The sequence below is a fragment of the Henckelia pumila genome, chromosome 1 (assembly GCF_033568475.1).
Source record: "Henckelia pumila isolate YLH828 chromosome 1, ASM3356847v2, whole genome shotgun sequence".
NCBI classification, from domain to species: Eukaryota; Viridiplantae; Streptophyta; class Magnoliopsida; order Lamiales; family Gesneriaceae; genus Henckelia; species Henckelia pumila.
The window spans coordinates 52,371,485-52,391,203 of NC_133120.1; the positions used below are offsets into that span (position 1 = coordinate 52,371,485).

The window sequence follows — 19,719 nt, forward strand, 5'->3', positions numbered from 1 at the left end:
ACGACTCAAAATCCGGTTAATAAACCGAGCAAAAGGAAAGGAAACCTTTTTAGCCGTCGTTGCCGTGTGATGCATAGTCTGCATAACAAGGCGCGGAAGGTTAAAAGTTCGAGAGGAGATGATATGAAAAAGAATATACAAATCCAGATATTTGCAAGTGGAGAGGTCTCCACCGCGGGGAACTATGGATGTGGTAATGAGTTTTTGAATGATTTGAAAATCAGGACAAAGACTCTTGAGATGGATTCGATCGTCAGCACCAGTGGCTTGTCGACCGAGAATAGTACTAAGAAAGAGATTACGATCAAAGTTTGGATCATTTTGTGGCCAAGTTTGGGAAAAGTATTCACCGGGTCCATTCCTGGGAAGATCAAACCAGGAGGACAGATCAGCAGAAGAAAAGATGATATGCCTTCCTTGAACGATCGTGGCAATGGTGATATCACCATGCCCTAATTCGAGTTCAAGGTTTGCATAGAACTCGTGAATCAGTGGAGGAAAGATTCGGTCGGGGACAGATGGCTGAAAAAGGATTCCCAATGTTGAGCATTGATTAAGTTCAACAGTAGGAGATGGGATTGGGCCAAGTAGGTAGTATCTAAGATACGACCCGGATGAATAGGACGATGAAAATAATCATCAGGAATGGGCCTAGAAACAGTTGGTTGGGTAGGATCACGGATAATAATAGGGCGACTAGAACTCTCTTGATCGCGACGGCGTTTGACAAGCATTTTTATAGGTTGGAATCGGATGAAATAGAGAAAAGAGAAGAAATTTAGGTGCAAGAAATCGGACTGAGCGATCTGATATTTATAGGGGTTGGAACGATCGGAAGCTCCGATCCTGATCGGTCGTTTCGATCGTGCGGTCCATTGAGGTAAGGCCACGTGTCGATTGGAAGCTCCGAACAGGTTTCGGACATTCCGATCCTGAGGCGGTAATTAATGATAAGGCGGTGAAAAGTAATTTGAAAAGACGGATCAGATGGGGATCGGACTTTCCGATTGTGATCGGTGGTTCCGATCCTTATCTTGGAGGGAAAATTTACCGCGCAAGTTGAAAAGTGGCGGGATACAGATCGGAAGTTCCGATCTGGATCGGTGGTTCCGATCTGCCTTAGGAAGAAAACATCATTTCGACTCTTTAAAATTTATTTTATTTAGCATTTAAGCAAATAATTCACATAAAAATGTGAGCTTCTTAATTTTGAATAAATACAATTGATTTGTATTATCCAAAATTAATTTGCTCGAATTTAATATTAAGCTCCCCCTTAATATGACATTAAATTTAATTTATGCCTACAAGTGATTACAACTCAATCATGCCATGTTTACCACGCAAACGAATAAAAGTATTTTCATCTAGTGGTTTTGTAAAAATATCGGCAATTTGATTTGACGTGTCAACATATTGAAGTTCAACTTCATTTCGTTCGATGTGGTCACGAATAAAATGATGACAAATGTCAATATGTTTGGTGCGCGAATGTTGAATCGGATTCTTTGTTAGACATATGGCGCTAGTGTTGTCACAGAAAATAGGGATTTTTGAAAAAGAGACGCCATAGTCGAGCAATTGATGCTTCATCCAAAGAATTTGCGCACAACAACTATCGGCAGCCATATATTCGGCTTCGGTCGTTGATAACGCAACACAGTTTTGCTTTTTGGAATACCAAGAAACTAAACAGTTTTCTAAAAAGAAACAAGTTCCACTAGTGCTTTTTCGGTCCACCTTATATCCACCAAAGTCGGCATCGCAATAAGCTTTTAAATCAAAGAAAGAATTTTTCGAATACCACAAGCCGAGATTTGGAGTATTTGAAAGATATTTAAAAATGCTTTTTAAGGCGAACAAATGTGATTCCTTTGGACATGATTGAAATCGTGCACACAAGCAAACACTAAACATAATGTCCGGCCTACTGGCAGTAGCATATAATAAGGAGCCAATCATATTACAAAAGGAAGATTGATCTACAGATTTACCATTTTCATCCTTGTCGAGTCTGATTGCTGTGCTCATCGGTGTAGATGATGATTTGGTGTTCTCCATCCCAAACTTCTTTAGAATCTCCTTGATGTATTTGCTTTGGTTCACAAAGAACCCATCTTTACACTGTTTGATTTGCAATCCGAGAAAATAGTTAAGTTCCCCCATCATGCTCATCTCAAAGTGTTCCTGCATAAGCTTGGAGAAATCTTGACAAAGAGTTTCGTCAGTAGAACCAAAAATTATATCATCAACATAAATTTGCACAATCAAAAGATCATTTTTGACATTCTTGGTAAATAAGGTAATGTCGATCTTTCCTCTTGAAAAACCATTTGAAAGCAAGAAAGTAGACAGTTTATCATACCAAGCTCGAGGAGCTTGTTTCAAACCATACAATGCTTTGTTTAGTCTAAACACATGATCAGGCAGAGAAAGATCAACAAAGCCATCAGGTTGCTCAATATAAACCTCTTCTTTCAATTCACCATTAAGAAAGGCACTTTTGACATCCATTTGAAATAACTTAAAATTTCTAGAGCAAGCAAAAGCAAGTAGCATGCGAATAGATTCTAGTCTAGCAACAGGCGCATAAGTTTCATCATAATCTATGTCTTCTTCTTGACTATATCCTTTAGCAACAAGCCTAGCTTTATTTCTAGTGATAGTGTCATGCTCGTCAAGTTTATTCCTAAACACCCATTTAGTACCAATGATATATCTATCATGCGGCCTAGAAACCAAAAATTATTGCGTTTAAACTCATTCAACTCATCTTGCATCGCAATTATCCATGCATCATCTAATAAAGCATCATCTATGCATTTAGGTTCAACATGCGAAACAAAGGCAAGATGATTGATCGAGCAAATACTACCACGAAAAATCAACGTAAATATATCTATCAATTAAGCTCGAATAAATCGCAAGTGCACGATTCAAGTTATAATATAGTGTACTGAGTACAAGTATCGTCCTCAGGGACTAACGAAAATAATTTGTCTTTTCAATTTTTAACTACACAAAGTATCGAAAAAGTGATTTGTGAATTAAATAACATCTAAAATTAAAACTCAATATAAATAAACTTAAATTTCACAACCAAGCCAACAAATCTCAGAGTGAAGAATAACAATTCAAAATGATTTTGTTGGAATTTCGGTTCACCTTTTCCCTAATAGAACTGGACGATTGGAACTTAATTTATCCTTATAAATTTAACAGAAGTTCCTATAACATTGACACTCTCTCTCGAGGTGATGCCAAACTAATCAAATCAGTGAAGTAATTAAATCTCTCTAATTATTTATCACGACTGATTGTTTTGCGTTCTATGAATTCTACAACTTTCAACCTGGTGGTCTATGGCTATCAACATGTACTAAATACCATATCTCTATGCATATTTTAAGTCCATGGATTATATCATTCTTCCTAATTATAAACCTATCTCTCGACAGCAATTCATAATTTACGAATCTATGTTAAAGGTAGCTAATCATCAACATAGAAAGAAAAACATGATAAAATCAATTATAAACATAAATCAATTCCCAATACGTCCAGTGATTCAATCACACTACAGTGTTTCGGGATTAGGATCCCCTCGATTCCAACAAAATAATAGTTTAGCTACTAGAATTCATTACAAAAATTCAATCTCCAAGATGTTCAACATAAAAATTCAGAAGAAGAAGAAAAGGAAAAACTCCCAACGGAGAAGAGAAATCTCAAACGTTCAGCCGCCGGTAGTCTTCTGATATGCGTCCCGTGTAACCCTCAAAAACTAAAGAAATAATTTTATTTATAGTTCCCCAGAATCCTCTCCGAAATAAACTCTCAAAATAATAAAAAAATAAAAACTGCGCGACGCGCCCGAGCGGTAGAAATTGGCCGCTCGGGCGCCTCGAAACTCCTTGCACTACTGTCTCAAAAATACGTGACCGCGCCCGCGCGGTAGAATATGGCCGCTCGAGCACCTCCTAAAGTTCCAACCTACTGTTTTCCTCAACCGTGTATGCGCCCGCGCGGTAGATATTGGCCGCCCGCGCGCCCTTCTTCTTTTCCAGAATTTTGCCTTTCTTCTTGGTCTATCTGCATGGCCTCTACTGTGCATCACCTTCCCACCAAGTATCGGCATTTCTTGGTGATTTCCTGACATAAAAATAGATAAACCATAGGAGTGAATACGAACATAATAAAACAATATAAAGAACAAGAATGGAAAAGAACGGACAATAAGTAAACGAAACGAAATCAAAACAAACACAAAATAAGCAATAAAAACACATAAAAACGACTCCTATCAACCTCCCCAAACTAACCTTTTGCTTGCCCTCGAGCAAAATAGGTGATAGACTAACATGCAGATACAACAGAACGACGAAACAAGGAAGTGAAATCAATCTTCTTAAGCCTCAGAATATTTTCCACAAAATAAACAATCCAATCAATCAACATGCTGACATTTTGAAAATGTAACATCAACTAGCAATCCTTGCAAACTTCAAAATCTCGCAACTCCGTATTTTGGAATACTCTACTCTAAATTCAATTCACACATTCTAGAATCATGAGGACTTTTTCGGGTATATCAGGATCAAGATTTTGAAACATTCAATAATACACACACTCATGACTGGTATAACTCAATGAAAAATAGTGTGTGCATGTTTTTTATCAAGAATCCACATTCATTAACTGTGTCTATCAACAGTCCATAGGCAAAATTTTCACAACCCCTCTCCACTAGTATATTAGGTAACTGTACCTCGGTCAATAGGTCTTATTCGGCTTATATTGTTAGGCTAGATAATGGCTCCAAATGAAGGACACGAATTCAAAGAGGGAGTAAATAATGATCATTCTATACAGACTACTCTTTTCGAATTACAAATTTGCACTTCTTCTCATTCATTGATTTCCAGATTTTTCTTTTCTTTCACTTGCCTTTTGCCAACATTCTTCTCTTTCTTTTTCCCCATTTTTTTTTCTCAATATTTTCATATTTTTAAACATATCCCTTTTTTTTTCTTTTCTTCTTGCTACCCCCTTTTGATTTTTGAACAACACTCAACACACCATTCGTTTCTCAACTTTTCAGTAGGAGCATACACATCAATGATCTACATTCAATTTACTCCCAACAAGGTAGGAATGAGTGTTTAAGCTATGGGTAGTAATTGTAGGTTCTTGAAAAATGTCGAATGGGGGTTTTCCACACGTTTTCACGCGTGCCATTCGTTTTCTATTAAGCTCAAATAAGGTACTAGGGACAAAATAAATCAAGGGTAGTTTGAAAGGCACAAACAAAATTCAGAAAGAAATGCCTATATCACTCCTAAATCACAGTATGCCCGTATTGCGCCTTGAGGGATGTTCGAACTTGTTCTAGACAAATGTCAATTCACAGTTAACTCATACAGATCTCAATCAGTGCAGAAAAAAGAATCATCAGTAGTAAGCGATGATTACACCAACATAAAATCCAGATTATGAACCTCTCGTGCTCATATAAATGTGAAGGCTCAATTGGGCATCTAAAGGTAATTCACGAAAGATTTCTTTCTAGCCCAAAGATCAAACAAATTGCCTCAATCATATCCAAGTTTGTGTGTTTCAAATACAGATTCAAGTGTACCTCACAGAATGTTTTGAGACCTATTCATCGACTTGGTTATACTAGTTCAAAACGATTTTTCAAACAAAGAAGATAGTCATGGACTTAAGCAAAAACAAACGGTGAACACAAAAAAATATTATTTTTTTTTTTTCATCATTGGCTTTTCTGATTTTCATTCACAACACTTGCAACCACATTACAAACGACTCAAACGAACAAAGAAAACACGAAAAACAAAACTAAAAACACAAAAGACACACACCCTCCCCAAACTAAAGACAAGCATTGTCCCCAATGCTACTTCACACCACCAAAACTAAAACAAAGTAAAAGAAAATAAAAACAAAAACAAAAAAAACACTAAAAACTCCCCTGGTTCTAATCAGACTTCTCCTCATCCATGTCTTCGGGCAGATCCCGAACCGGTGGAGCATATTGGAACTAGAACGGTGGAGGATATGGCGGTGGTGCAGGATAAACGGCCGGGTCCATCCCAGCGTTGGCGAGCAGTCCTCACATCATGGCATGGGTGGATTCATTGTAGGCGGCGTTTACCTCTTGGCAGTGCTCCTGATGTTGCATCCATGCCAACATTTCACTCAATGAATCATGTGTGGTGCGGCGAGCAGGAGGTGGCCGAGGTGCAGTCCGTGATGATTGACCAGGGCCAGAGCTGGCCTGTCCAGGAAGTGAAAACTCGCATACGCGGAAGGCATGTTTTGCTTTCAGAATTGTGTTATCCACTGCCTGCATTGGGTGAAACCATTCTTCTGTGTCCTTGTATGGGACACCAGCTTGCACACACAGTAAAGAAACAATGGTCGGAAAGAAAATTGAAATGTTGGACGTGCGAATGGAAGTGTACAACGCTTGGTTGATAATTTGTCCAACATTAATCGGCCATTGTTTGTGCACAGCATAGAGAAGCACCGCCCTGCTCATTGTCACAACATGTGTATGGGACACCGGCATCAACCTGTGGGTCAGAAAATCATACCACAAGGCCGGTTCCAGCCGCAAATTTTTTTCCTTAAAAGATATGAACTTCACCGAATCCTTCCACACATTAGCTTCATAGCACAACTCATTCAAAATTTCATTATAATCCGGATTGGCCTTAAAAGCCTGAAATTGGCTATCGTCTACTTCCGGAGTTTGCAATAACGCATTAATAGCAGCGGGAGTAAAAGAAACAATCTTACCCCGCACGAAGGTAGTGCTATCGGTACGCTCGGCGGCGTTCGCGTAAAATTCACGGACCAAGGGGACTAATGCCGCGACAGGTTGGAGGCAAAACTCGGCCCATCCTCGAGCTACGATGCCAAGGGAGGCGGTGCAGTTTTCAGAAAGATCAATTCCTCGCTCCGAAATGGGATTCCTAGCGGCCTTGGCTTCCTCATAACGTGCCTTTGCTTCTTCAGAAATAAATTTCCCATCGATTAAGTGGGATGGGTTGGCCCTAGAGGTGGCAATCTTCTGTTTCTTTGGCGCCATGTCGAGAGATGTGAGAAATCGAGTGAATTACCTGCGAAATTGAGAAAAGAAGAAGAAATTGAGAGTGAGAGAGATGGCGGCTGTGAGGGAATTAGGGTTAGAGAGAAAGGAAAGAGAGAAAATAAAGAAGGGAAAAAGGAATCGGGTGTTTTAAATTTCTGATTTTGAGGCGCCCGCGCGGTAGAAAAGTGCCGCGCGGGCGCACACCCCTTTTTTTTAAAAAAAATTTTGACAGAGGGTTGGGTGCGCGGGCGGCAGAAAACTGCCGCGCGAGCGCACCCCCTTTTTTTCAAAAAATTTTAAGACCGAGAGTTGGGTGCACGGGCGGCAGAAAACTGCCGCGCGAGCGCACCCCATTTTTTTTCAAAAAATTTTAAAACAGAACTCAACTCGAGAAAGACAGGAAATTAACTAAAAATTCTAACACTTGAACTAAAATGAACAAAAACGCAAATAAATAAAAGGGAAAGTAGAATGTAGTTCTCAATTTAAAGTCGAGAGCTTGACTTTTCACCCTCCCCAAACTAGTCTTGGTCAGTCAATGTGGCGATGACTGGCGTGGAATCCACATCACCCCCCACATAGTGTTTTAACCTTTGAGAATTGACCGTGAACGACTCGTTGCGGGCATCTTTGATCACTATGGCCCCTGATGGATACACCCTGGTGATCTTATAGGGCCCAGACCATCTAGACTTCAGTTTCTCGGGAAATAGTCTTAACCGGGAGTTGAACAGCAACACAGCCTCTCCTTCCTTGAATTCCCGCTGACGAATACGCCTGTCATGTATTCTCTTTTTCTGTTCCTTGTACGAAACCACCATGTCATATGCATTGTCGCGGAATTCTTCCAGTTGATTTAGCTCCAACAATCTTTTTTTCACCTGCAGCAGCAAATTCATAGTTTAGAGTCTTAATAGGCCAAAATGCTCTATGCTCTAATTCAACAGGTAAATGGCATGCCTTTCCAAATAATAATCTATAAGGGGAAGTGCCGATAGGGGTTTTAAATGCCATCCTATAGGCCCATAAGGCATCATCAAGTCGAAGTGCCCAATCCTTCCGATTAGTACTCACACTTTTCTCTAGGATCTGTTTGATCTCTCGATTGGACACTTCCACTTGGCCACTGGTCTGGGGATGATATGGGGTAGAAACCTTATGCTTGACACCATATTTCTTTAAAAGTTTGTCAAAAAGTTTATTGCAAAAGTGGGTGCCACCATTGTTAATGATTGCACGGGGTGTACCAAACCGATTAAAAATATTTTTCTTCAAAAATTTTAGTACAACCTGTGCATCATTTGTTGCAAAAGCTTCAGCCTCTACCCATTTTGAAACATAATCGGCTACGACCAAAATGTATTTTTTCGTCAAAGAAGGTGGAAATGGTCCCATAAAGTCGATTCCCCAAACATCGAATATCTCACACTCAATGATATTATTCATAGGCATTTCATTTCGGTTAGAGATATTACCTGTCCGCTGACATCTATCACAAGCTAAAACATACAGGCGCGCATCCTTAAAAAGGTTGGGCCAATAGAACCCACATTCAAGTACCTTCGCTGCAGTTTTGATTGGCCCAGTATGGCCACCTACCTCACGATCATGACAATGACTGGGGATGCTTTGCATTTCTCCTTCCGCCACACATCTCCGAATCATTGAGTCAGCACATATTTTAAACAAAAATGGTTCCTCCCAAAAATAGTGCTTGACATCCGATAAAAAATTTTTCTTCTGATGGAAAGATAGATTATGTGGGAGTGTGCTTGTGACCAGAAAATTAACAAAATGTGCATACCATGGTGAACTTTCTATGGCGAAAAGTTTTTCATCAGGGAACCAATCATCTATATCCTTTACTTCATTTTGTGCATCATCAGTAATGCATTCTAATCTAGACAGATGATCAGCTACTACATTTTCAACACCATACTTCTTGCACTCGCATTGCCGAATGTCCTACACTCAGTTCCTCGATCCTTTTTTTCATGACTTCAAGTTGAGCAGCCACAGATGTGAATGCTTCAACTTGATGAATTCCAGTTGATTTCCGGGCCCCACTCCTTTCAGATTGAGGATGATAGCTACTGGTTGCCATTTCCTCGATTAATTCATAACCATCCTCCGACGACTTTCGCAGTAGATTCCCACCTGCAGCTGCATCTAACATGGTACGATTTGAATGAGAAAGTCCATAGTAAAAAGTTTGTACCACAAGACCATTTTGGTAATTGGTGGTGTGGACATCTCCTCAGTAGATCCTTGTAGCGTTCCCATGCTTCATAAAATGTTTCCTATTCACCTTGGAAAAAAGTTGTGATGTCCGCTCTCAGCTTCATTGACTTCGATGGTGGGAAGTATTTTGTGAGGAAAGCTTTAGCCAGATCATCCCAAGTTATGATGGAACCTGCAGGTAAATTCGCTAGCCATGCTTTTGCCTTGTCTCGTAGTGAAAAAGGGAATAAACGCAAACGAATAGCGTCATCTGAAACTCCCTGTATCTTGAATGTATCACAAATTTCTAAAAAATTTGTGAGATGCACATAGGGTTCATCAATGACACTTCCACCAAATTGAAGCGTGTTCTGAACCATTTGAAGAATTGCCGGCTTTATCTCAAAGTGATTCGCTACTACAGTTGGCCGGATAATGCTTGGTCGAGCACCTTCAATGTTTGGTAAGGCAAGATCCATCATGGATCTATAAACTGGTGGTTCTTGTTCGTGTTCTCCTTCCATTTCTTGCTGTTGTTGCCTTCTTCTTCTGTGAAAGGTTCTGTCGATTTCTGGATCAAAAGGCAATAGTCCTTCAGGTGAGTGTTGCATGTACTGCACAAGAATCCTGCAGTCCACAGATGGAAAAGAATGATTAAAATTGTAATAGAGAAAAATCAAATCAAACAAATTAAAATCTATTTAGTCCCCGGCAACGGCGCCAAAAACTTGATCGAGCAAATACTACCACGAAAAATCAACGTAAATATATCTATCAATTAAGCTCGAATAAATCGCAAGTGCACGATTCAAGTTATAATCTAGTGTACTGAGTACAAGTATCGTCCTCAGGGACTAACAAAAATAATTTGTCTTTTCAATTTTTAACTACACAAAGTATCGAAAAAGTGATTTGTGAATTAACTAACATCTAAAATTAAAACTCAATATAAATAAACTTAAATTTCACAACCAAGCCAACAAATCTCAGAGTGAAGAATAACAATTCAAAATGATTTTGTTGGAATTTTGGTTCACCTTTTCCCTAATTGAACTGGACGATTGGAACTTAATTTATCCTTATAAATTTAACAGAAGTTCCTATAACATTGACACTCTCTCTCGAGGTGATGCCAAACTAATCAAATCAGTGAAGTAATTAAATCTCTCTAATTATTTATCACGACTGATTGCTATGCGTTCTATGAATTCTACAACTTTCAACCTGGTGGTCTATGGCTATCAACATGTACAAAATACCATATCTCTATGCATATTTTAAGTCCATGGATTATATCATTCGTCCTAATTATAAACCTATCTCTCGACAGCAATTCATAATTTACGAATCTATGTTAAAGGTATCTAATCATCAACATAGAAATAAAAACATGATAAAATCAATTATAAACATAAATCAATTCCCAATACGTCCGGTGATTCAATCACACTACAGTGTTTCGGGATTAGGATCCCCTCGATTCCAACAAAATAATAGTTTAGCTACTAGAATTCATTACAAAAATTCAATCTCCAAGATGTTCAACATAAAAACTCAGAAGAAGAAGAAAAGGAAAAACTCCCAACGGAGAAGAGAAATCTCAAACGTTTAGCCGCCGGTAGTCTTCTGATATGCGTCCCGTGTAACCCTCAAAAACTAAAGAAATAATTTTATTTATAGTTCCCCAGAATCCTCTCCGAAATAAACTCTCAAAATAATAAAAAAAATAAAAACTGTGCGACGCGCCCGAGAGGTAGAAATTGGCCGCTCGGGCGCCTCGAAACTCCTTGCACTACTGTCTCAAAAATATGTGACCGCGCCCGCGCGGTAGAATATGGCCGCTCGAGCGCCTCCTAAAGTTCCAACCTACTGTTTTCCTCAACCGTGTATGTGCCCGCGCGGTAGATATTGGCCGCCCGCGCGCCCTTCTTCTTTTCCAAAATTTTGCCTTTCTTCTTGTTCTATCTGCATGGCCTCTACTGTGCATCACCTTCCCACCAAGTATCGGCATTTCTTGGTGATTTCCTGCCATAAAAATAGATAAACCATAGGAGTGAATATGAACATAATAAAACAATATAAAGAACAAGAATGGAAAAGAACGGACAATAATTAAACGAAACGAAAGCAAAACAAACACAAAACAAGCAATAAAAACACATAAAAACGACTCCTATCAATGATAACAAATATTATTAAGAGAAAAACGAGTGGCTACTCCCTTCGAAGGACTTCCGATGATAAGATCCATTGGGTGATCTTTGTGAAGCGTCCAATCCTTCGAAAGTGGTGTTTCCTCAACGGAAACATCTATATCATTTAGGCTTGAGGAAGCCAACTCTTCTTCGAGTAATTCTACATCATCAATGTTAGTGCGAACAATAGTAGACATAGATTCATCAAAAATAACATGCATAGATTCTTCAACAAGTAAAGTGTGTTTATTAAAAACTCTAAAGGCCTTACTTGAGGTAGAATATCCGAGAAAGTTACCTTTGTTGGATTTGGCATCAAATTTGCCAAGGTTGTCCTTACCATTGTTATGTATGTAGCATTTGGAACCGAAAGCTCGAAAGTAAGAAATGTTAGGCTTTCTCCCTCTCCATAATTCATATGGAGTTTTCTTGAGAATTGGCCTTATTGATACGCGATTGATAATGTAATAGGCAGTGTTCATTGCTTCAGCCCAAAAATATTTTGGTAGAGAATGCTCACATATCATGGTCCTCGCAATCTCCACAAGTGTCCTATTTTTCCTCTCAACGACCCCGTTTTGTTGAGGAGTCCTAGGACCAGAAAAATTATGACCGATGCCTTTCTCTTCACAAAAGTTTGAAAAACTCTCATTTTGAAATTCAGTTCCGTGGTCACTACGGATCTGCTTTATTGAAAGATTTTTCTCATTCTCAACACGTTTCACAAAAGTTTTAAAATAATCAAAGGCATCATTTTTGTGGGCTAAAAACAATGTCCACGTGAATCGTGAGAAATCATCCACAATGACAAATGCATAAAGCTTCCCTCCTAGCCTAGCGTTCCTCGAGTTTTGGCATAGAAGTTGATATAAAATTTTTGCTTTTAAAAGATTCCCTTGTATGTTTGCCAAGTTGACATGCATCACAAATAGAATCTAATTTTAAATTGAGTTTTGGCATACCAACAACTAAATCAAGTTTAAAAAGTTTTTCTATGGTACTAGGACCAACATGACCTAGTCGTCTATGCCAAAAAATGTTGTCATCAACATTCAAGGATTCAAGGCTTTTAATATTTGATAAAGATAAATTGTTTAAAGAAACCTTGTAAACATTTTCACTTCTATATCCTTTGAAATTTATGGATTTGTCAGTCGTGAGTGATATAGTGCAGTGTTGGGGAGTGAATTTGACTTCATAACCTCTATTGCAAAATTGACTTATGCTTAGTAGATTATGCTTAAGTCCTTTCACTAGGAGTACATCATCAATCAAGCAAGATTCAGATATACCTATTGAGCCGATTCCTTCAATGATTCCTTTGATGTTGTCTCCAAAGGTTACAGTTCCCTTCTCCTTTGGTTTGATTGATTGAAGTAGCTCCTTGTTCCCCGTCATATGTCTAGAACATCCACTGTCTAGATATCATATGCTAGGGAGAACACTTTTCCTATTTCCCTACAAGAAGAGATTTTGGTACCCTTTAGTTCTTTCGGGTCCACAGTGTTAGAAAAGAAAAATACAAAACAGATTTCCAAGAGTTCAATCTCTCATAGCGACATCATCACCACTTTCCAAGAGTGCTCCCAGTTGTAGGTAGGGCTATGCCTCTTTAAAAACCTATTTCCTTGGACAGAGAAGCATTCATCAGGAATACCAGTCGCAAGTCAAGGCAGTTTAAACCGGTCTATGATGAACTCCCTTGGATCATGATCTCATAATGCCGACTAAGAGTTGTTAAGTAATCTTAGGCCTCCATTTCATATAGCTCTTTTTATCATATTGATATTTTAAAGATCTACACTTATGTCTAACATGTCCTATTTTACAACAGTAAGAACATGCAGGGGGTGATCTCATTTTTGCTTTAGCAATTAGATTAGTGAAATCTATAGATTTCTTACCATACCCTATTCCACCCTTATCAAAACTACATTTTTGCATGCTTAGTAAATTATTCAAGTTATTACTACTTACATTGAATTTATCAAAAGATTTCTCTAAGTGAGCTATGTCATCCTTTAATCTTAGGTTTTCATGCTCCTTAGTTTCTAATTCATGTTTGAGCTTTCTATTTTCTTTTCTAAGAGATTTAGCCATATCAAACATGTTTTTATATGCATGTAGTAGTTCGTCATAGGAAGGTACCTCATCATCGTCGTCGGAGACGATGTCATCACTTTTAGCCATGAGGCAGATGTTGGCTTCCTCTTCGTCATTGTCGCTATCGCTCCAAGTGGCTAGAAGTGCTTTCTTCTTTCCCTTGTCAACTTTCTTCTTAAGAGGACACTCATTTGCATAGTGGTCTTGTTGTTGACAGTTGTAGCAAGTAACTTCCTTATCCGGCTTCTTTTGGAATTTGTTTCCTCGCATGAATCGTTTGAACTTTCTTGCGAAGAGCGCCATATCATCATCATCATCATCTTCTTTGGATTGACTAGATAGAGCAATCCCCTTTGCCTTGGTATCTTCTTTCTTTAATTCCTTCCTTATTGATAATTCCAGCTCATGGGTTTTTAGAGTCCCATGTAGTTGATCAAGATCGTAGGATGCGGTGTCGCCTTTGTTTGACTCGATAATGGCCGTCCTCTTGGCATCCCACTCCTTGGGTAAGGCGCGTAGAGCTCTCCTCCACACTTGTTTGGTTGGATATTGTTCCCCGAGTTGGGCTAGCTCATTGATAATTTGAGTAAGCCTTCGGAACATAGTATCTATATCTTCGTTTGATTCCATCTCAAATGTTTCATATTTGAGTTGGAGTAGATCGATCTTTGTCTCTTTGACTTGATTAGTCCCTTCATGGCATATCTCCAACTTGTCCCATATCTCTTTAGCGGATGAGCACATTGAGATCCGGTTGTACTCATTCATATCTAAGGAACAATGAAGAATATTCATGGCTTAAGCATTTTGAAAAATTAATCGCATGTCCTTCTTGGAAAAGTCGTCCATTCCCTTGGGAATTTTGACACCCTCAACCTCTTTAGTAGGTATGTAGGGACCTTTCACAGTAACTTTCCAAAGTTCATAGTCTACGGATTGGATATATAGGGACATTCGGTTTTTCCAATACCTGTAGTTTATGCCATTGAAAAGAGGAGGATGATTTGTTGATTGCCCTTGAGCATAGTCGCTCGCTAGATTTGCCATAGAGCCTTTTTGAAAATATTTTTGTAAAAAGGTGGCTCTGATACCACTTGTTAGAACCTAATGGGGGTGGGATTTAGGTTCTATTGGCAACTTTAGCAATTTAAAGCGATTATGCAAGTACGCAAGCGGAAGACTTAAGCAATCAAATAATAAGTGCGGTAAATAAATGCGTAATGTAAATAAAGCAGTAAAAGGGATAAGAGATGTTTATGGAAGTTCGACGATAAATCGTCTACGTCTTCCCTTCTTGGTTAAGTTGATTAACCAAGGATCCACTAGCACTTTGAACGTCTTGGCCTTGATGGCTCCAAGGATAGCCTTACAACTTGACACGATCACCGCGCCGATACAACTCAACACTCTTGGCCTTAAGGGCTCCAAGGATAGCCTCAACACTCGTAAAATACACTTGGCTTCACACACAAGTGTTTACAAAACCAAGCAATCAACTCACAAACAAACAACCCTCGATTTTACAACCCCGTATACAACTCGATATGTGAATATATTTTGAACACTCAAAAGGGGCTACAAATTGCTCAACAAATGGCTTGAATAATGCTTGAGAGGATTGAGAGACTTGAAGATGTTGGGATGTGTTGAATGGCCTCGGAATGCCTCCTTTTATAGCTGAAAATTCGGCATCGATCGGAACTTCCGATCCCTGCATCGAAGCTTCCGAAATTTGAATTCTGAGACACGCGGGTGTACTGGATCGGAACGTCCGATCCACTTCGGAGCTTCCGATCGGCGCAATAAATGTGTTGTCGAGCAAAAGTATTCCAGACAAGATTATCAGGCGGCCGTTCAAGATCGGAACGTCCGATCACGTTCGGTGATTCCGATCGGCTTTACTTCGTTGCCTCCGATCTGCTTCCGAACAATATAATATTCTTAGAAAATTATCGAACCTTCCGATCATAGATCGGAGCTTCCGAACTTGTTCTTCGTAGCTTCCGTTCTTCATTTCGAACAATATAAACTCCCTGGAAATAGATCGGAGCTTCCGAACCCTGATCGGAGCTTCCGATCTACCCTTAGCTTCCGAAGACGCTTCTGATCATGATCGGAGGTTCCGATCTCCAATCGGAGCTTCCGATCCCGTAGCAGTATACTTCTTCGAATTTTGTTTCTGATCTTGAGTATGAATTTAGTCTTAATTCATCTTGAAAATTTTAACTCTGTAATAAGCTCAATGTAAATATTAGTAACATTTTAACCTAGTTTTGTTAATCATCAAAACATAGAGAAATAAGACTTGTTAATGCATTAAAAACATTAATCTCATAATTCGAGATTTATATGCGTTTAAGGCGTAACAAAAACCGCATTCAAGACGCCGATTGGAATGTCTCCATATCGGCTGATTTTTGGAAAACCATGTCATCTGCCAGTGGAATTGGAGCATAGAGCCTATTGGGCTATCAAAAACTTTAACATGCAGATGGATGAGAATGGCGAGCACCGAAAGCTGCAGTTGCAAGAATTGGAAGAGATCCGCAATGATGCTTATGCCAGCTCCAAGATTTACAAGGACAAAACAAAGGCCTTCCACGACAAGATGATCTCTAGACGGAACTTCGAAGTCGGTCAGAAAGTTTTGCTCTATCATTCGCGACTTCGGTTGTTTCCAGGTAAGTTACGTTCACGTTGGAATGGACCGTTTGTTGTAACTAATGTCTTTCCTCATTGTGCAGTCGAAATTCAAAGCTTGGACACATCCAAAACATTCAAGGTAAATGGCCACCGGCTTAAACACAGTACTATGAAGGAGTCCAAGCAAACGTATGAGGGGACGAGCATGATATTACTCTAGATGCTCTGCCAAGTGTCGACTAAATCGCGGCATGCAGTCGAGCTATAGACTGACTGTAAATTTAGCGCTGACTGGGAGGCAACCCAGTGTACTTTCCCTTTTCTTTTTATCTGTTTTTATTGTTTTTTTTAGTTTATTTCTACTTTAATTTGTTTTTTGGAAAACTTTGGAAAATTATAAAAAAAAATATTTTTAGCCTTGTGCGCTCGATCGCACGAACTCACGCGATCGAGCGCACGTTAATTCCCTAGTTCTCTGCCCGGAATTTATTTTAGGGCGCGCTCGATCCTGCATACTCACGCGATTGAGCGCGCGGTTTGAACCATGTTCTCTGCCCCCGCTTTTTACGAAGCGCGCTCGATCGCACGAACTCATGCGCTCGAGCGCGCTATCCTGGGCGTGTTATTTATTCTCTTTTATTTCTTTTTCCCCCCACTTTTCTTCCCCCCTTTACTCGGATAACCTAGAACCCTAAACCCCCAAATTTTGAATTTGTGCAATCTTCACCAATTTTTCCTTTTCTCTTGCAGGAATCATTCCAAGGATTGAATTCATCACCTCTTCTCTTCCCTCCACTTCTCCATCACACTATTTTGCTCAGAAACACCATAAACTTTGGTGCCCGCCAAGTGTTCGATAAATTTCACCAGTCAAGTTTCTTACTCTTCTCACACCATTATGGGCCCGAAACGCACTCGAGAGCGCGGCGAATCTTCTCGCCAAGGAAAAAATGATGCCCACGATTCACTCAACCTTTCCGGCCGATTTGTAAACCAAGCGGCTTGAGAAAGGTAGGATCATGCGAAAACCCATCACTCTCCTATTACTGAAAGGGGTTTTGACATAGAGGCTTACGACAGCGATGTGGCTAACCAAGTCGTGAATCATGGGTGGGCAAAATTTGCTCGACAACCGTCTCCGGCTATTGTCCCTATTGTGAGGGAATTTTACGCTAATGCTGCGGAGCGCGCGGATAGTAAGGCCTTCGTTCGAGGCATTCTGGTTTCATATGCGCCCCAAGATCTGAATAGCCTTTTAGAGACGCCCGACGTCGATGATAGTTTGTACCAGAGCATAGCCTTCGCTCCGGATTTGCACGAGGTCATTCAGCAAATATGCATGGTAGGGGCTTCGTAGCAGGATCCTGTTACGTTCAAGTGCTTTAAAGAGAAATACCTGCTGATGGATCCGGCCACTTGGTACATTTTTGTAGCCCGTCGTCTTATGCGCATTTCACACACGAGTGAAGTGCATATTGAGCGTGATGTGCTCCTCTACGCTCTTGATCTCAATCTGCCGGTCAATGCGGGCCGAGTGATTCACGCACAGATGCGGCATTCCATCGGTACCAGGACATCGGCTCTTTTCTTTCCGATGATCATCACGCAGCTGTGCCGGTGTGCCACATAGACCCGACGAGGAATGGCTGCCACCAATGCGCCCCATTGACAGTGCGACCATCAATGCCAAGCGTGCATATCGGATGAGCCAATTCGTAGAGGACGATCGATTCGTTCCGGTCCCTGATCCAGTACGCCCTCCGCCACTCCCCTGCCGAACTACTACTGTCACTGTTAGGGAGTTGGCCCACCAGGCTCAGTATCAAAACGCCTTCAATGCCGCTGTAGCCTCAAATTTTCAGGCCTTGGACTTCATTTGTCGAGGCATTTCAGAGCGACTCGGGATCGACCCTACCACGCTTCCACCGGCTATCCCATTTCCACATCCTTCCGACTTTCAAGGCGCCGATCCTGTCCTTCCTCCCGAGCATGAAGAGGAAGACGCAGCCGACCATAAAACCAGGGGAGTTTCATTTTTGATTTGTGCTTCTCATTTTGTTTAAGTTGTTTTGTTTGTGTTTTATGTTGGAATGCATTGGGTACAATGCTTAGTTTAAGTGTGGGGGGGTTGCATTGCATGCATTTTGTTTCCTTTGTTTGTATTGCATTTTCTTATTTTGTTTTTGCATAGTGTTGTTGTTGTTGTCGTTTGTATGTTTATGTTTTGTTGCATGAGTTGAGGATGAAATTGTTAGCCTATGACGAGGTAGTTGAAAAAAATTATGAATTTTTGAAAAAATTTCACTCTTGATCAGATTTGAGAAACCGTAGGTTGTTTGTTGAATATTCTTAAGCACGCATGTTTAAACCGGTGAAGTGTAGCGATGTATTAGATATCGTGAATGTCTGTTGGACCATTGCACGGCAATAGGTGTTTGTGGAACATGATAGTTTTTGAATTTTGATGATTTCTTTGATGTGGCATATACTTTCTTGGGCGCACCTAAATTATTTTGTTTTTAAGAAGGAAAATCAATTTTTGGAAACCAATTAACTTCATCCGGGTTGCGAGCAAGATGTTTGAAATTCTATTCATCTTGTTTGTGGCTAAGTTTGCGGATTACATGGGGTTAATCTTTTGAAAAAATAACACTTTAATTCCATCCGGGCTTGAAATGTGAATGAAATTCTATTCATTATTTCATAGCTAAGTTTGCGGACCAAATGGGATTTTAGTTCCATCCGGGCTATAGACGAAGAGATTGAAATTCGAATCCTATCTAGTTATAGCTAAGTATGCGGGTAATTATTGGGACTTTTAAAAAATGTCGGGTGCAAAATCCGACGGTGCGTAATTATTCTCAAGGAAGTTGTGTTGTGTTGAAGGATTGTTGAGAGGAGGGTTATTGATTGTGAGACTTACACTAAATTGTTTTAGGTCGGCGAACAGTCTTGGAACTTTGTTTTTTTGAAGTTGCATGTAGCTGGAATAACATGACACACACACACGTTCGCATTTGACTGAAGATGTATCATTGATGATTGAGAGTAGCTATGAATTTGTTTTGGATGAAAGTGGTTTTCTCTGAGGCTATATTATGCATGATCATCCTTACTTATGTGTTTGTTTGTTGTTTCATTATGTTTTTGTATGACTTGCTCGAGGGAGAGCAAGGATTAAGTATGGGGATATTTGATAGTCGTGTTTTGTTTGCATATTTTGATGTTATTTTGTTAGTAGTTTGTATGCATTCATTTGCTTTTGTTCTTGTTTTATCTTAGTTTTGTCTTTTGCATGCATATAGCTTCATAACATGTTCTCGGGTTTAATTTGTAGGAGATATCAAGTTGAAGAAAGAAAGGGCAGAATGTTGGCCAAAACTCATGCGCTCGATCCCACGTACTCATAGGATCGAGCGCAGCATCTGGATTGTGAAGGCA

At 39.8% G+C, this 19,719-nt stretch overlaps 1 non-coding gene across 1 annotated transcript; it reads left to right on the top strand.

Moving 5' to 3' along the window:
* The first annotated feature begins 9,352 nt into the window (after positions 1 to 9,352).
* On the top strand, positions 9,353 to 9,459 carry LOC140876895 (small nucleolar RNA R71). Its single transcript, XR_012149124.1, has one exon. It is a non-coding gene; the product is annotated as a small nucleolar RNA R71 (small nucleolar RNA).
* Positions 9,460 to 19,719: the final 10,260 nt, after the last annotated feature.